This window comes from Condylura cristata, unplaced genomic scaffold (assembly GCF_000260355.1).
Source record: "Condylura cristata isolate star-nosed mole 26May11 unplaced genomic scaffold, ConCri1.0 scaffold00034, whole genome shotgun sequence".
NCBI classification, from domain to species: Eukaryota; Metazoa; Chordata; class Mammalia; order Eulipotyphla; family Talpidae; genus Condylura; species Condylura cristata.
This window is the reverse complement of record NW_004567135.1, coordinates 3602209-3604257: the sequence shown is the minus strand read 5'-3', so window position 1 is coordinate 3604257 and position 2049 is coordinate 3602209.

Sequence of the window (2049 nt, the reverse complement as noted above, 5' to 3'; positions counted from 1 at the left end):
CCCTGGCTCATGACTTGTTCCCAGTCTGGACCTAAAACTGAGACAGATACGACTCAGAAAGGGAAAGGTGATTCATTTACAAAAGCAAGCAATATAATTTTTAATAATGTTTCTTAAAATTGTTTATGCCTTCATGTCTCCCTGGAGACGCAGAGATTAAGCCTCACCACTATGACAGCTAAGGCCCATGTTCACTTCCTGGCAGGGAATCGACCCCCAGGGCACAGCCAACTTCTGTTTCCCCGCTGCTCCCCTCAGCAGTGTATTTCAGTCAATCTGCCTTTTCTACTTCCCATTCTGTCTCTGGTGAATTCTCTGACCCCCCGTACATTGGCCTACCCCCCAGGTTTTCTATGCATAAATAAATCTTTTTTTAGAATCTTGTTCATGCTTTCTACTCTTTCAATGCAATTTTCAGTTGGTTTGAAACTTTGTTTTCCAAATACTGTGAGCTTACATCTAGTGAAAAATGTAGTTTATGTTGCAATCAAGGTAATATGTAGGCCATATTCATGTACCTATAAAAAAATCATGTATCTATAAAAAAATTCAAGTAATGACTGACCTGAACTGTCTGATCTCATAGCTCTTCTTTAATTCCCTATATCATTAAAAATAAATGTTAAATTCACTAATTTTATAATTATATAATAAAACTTGTAGTTGATGTAAATAATTGTTAAAGTATTATTTATTTTAAAATCTTTTTTGCTGACAAAATGTTTGTAAAAAATACTAAAATCTGGCCCTCCCTGGTGGCGCAGCAGGTTAAAGCACAGCACTAAGAAGCGTAAGCTACTTCAGTGTGAGTTCGATCTCCACCCAAGAGGTGACCACAGGGTGCAGCAGACCTCTGCTGACCTACCCACTGCTCCCCTCAGCAGTGTACTTCGTCTGCCTGCTCTGCTCCCTACTCTGTCTCTGGCGAAGCCTCTCACCCTCTGCTCCTCTGGCCTGTACCCCAGTTCTGTATGCATAAGTAAATAAATCTTTTTAAAAATAATATTTAGTTCCATTTCATTGGCTTGCCTAATTTCTTTCTCAATAAGTTATAAATACTTAAGGGAAAGTTCCAGTACAATACATATACAGCTTCATCTGACACAGCAGAGGAGAAGTTTCTTCCAGTGACCTAACACCATCATCACCCAGCCACAGAAACATTCCTGTGAGCTCCCCCAAACACTGATGCCATCTCCTAGTATTACAGATATTGAATTCTGTTTCTTTCAGATAAAACACAGAGACCACTAAGCACGAGGGATCACTAGCTAGTGAGGAATGTCCTGCAGAAAGAGGCCACACAGAAGCGGCCTCCTCATGTCCATGACTGCTGACTGTGCTTGTGGGCTGAAACACACTCAGATTCACTTATCAGCTACTGATGGGACTGTGTCATGTCACCTACAGAGCAAACATTTTCTGATTTCAATTCTGAAAGCTTCAATTATGTTCACTTGAAGTTTATTCTCCAACTATTTATGACTTCAGTAGACCACGGCGCTGAAAATATTAACAGCTACCTAGGCGCAGTGATGCCGTGTGGCCGTTTCTCTGAGCCTGGTCTTGCATGTGACACGGTTGACAGACTCAGCTGTGTTCTAGTCACGTGCCCACAGACACCGTATTCCCAGTGTTGTTCTTCTGCTTCTAATGGCTCCTTACAGCCATTTCTTTCTTTCCTCTTCTTTCATTCACATTATTTAGATATCACCCCAAATTTCTCCTCTGTTTTCCTATGTGATTTTGCAGAACATTCCGCTGAATACATGAATATAATTTCATTTCAAAATCTGATGATCACTCTGGCACAAGAAATCGGTATGGGAGTTTCAAGATTCCTCACACTGGACGTGCTGATATGCGATGCCAGTCTCTCCACGGGGCTGTTTTCTCAGTCACGCCCGTTGCTACACTAGAATCAGAATCAACACTGACTGGCCTCCTTGGTGGTGCAAGGACATAGCTAAGCAAAGTCTTATGACGCTGTCCACATCACTGCAGCATGAGTTCTATCCTGGCCAGGGAGGGACCCCCAGGGCGCAGCAG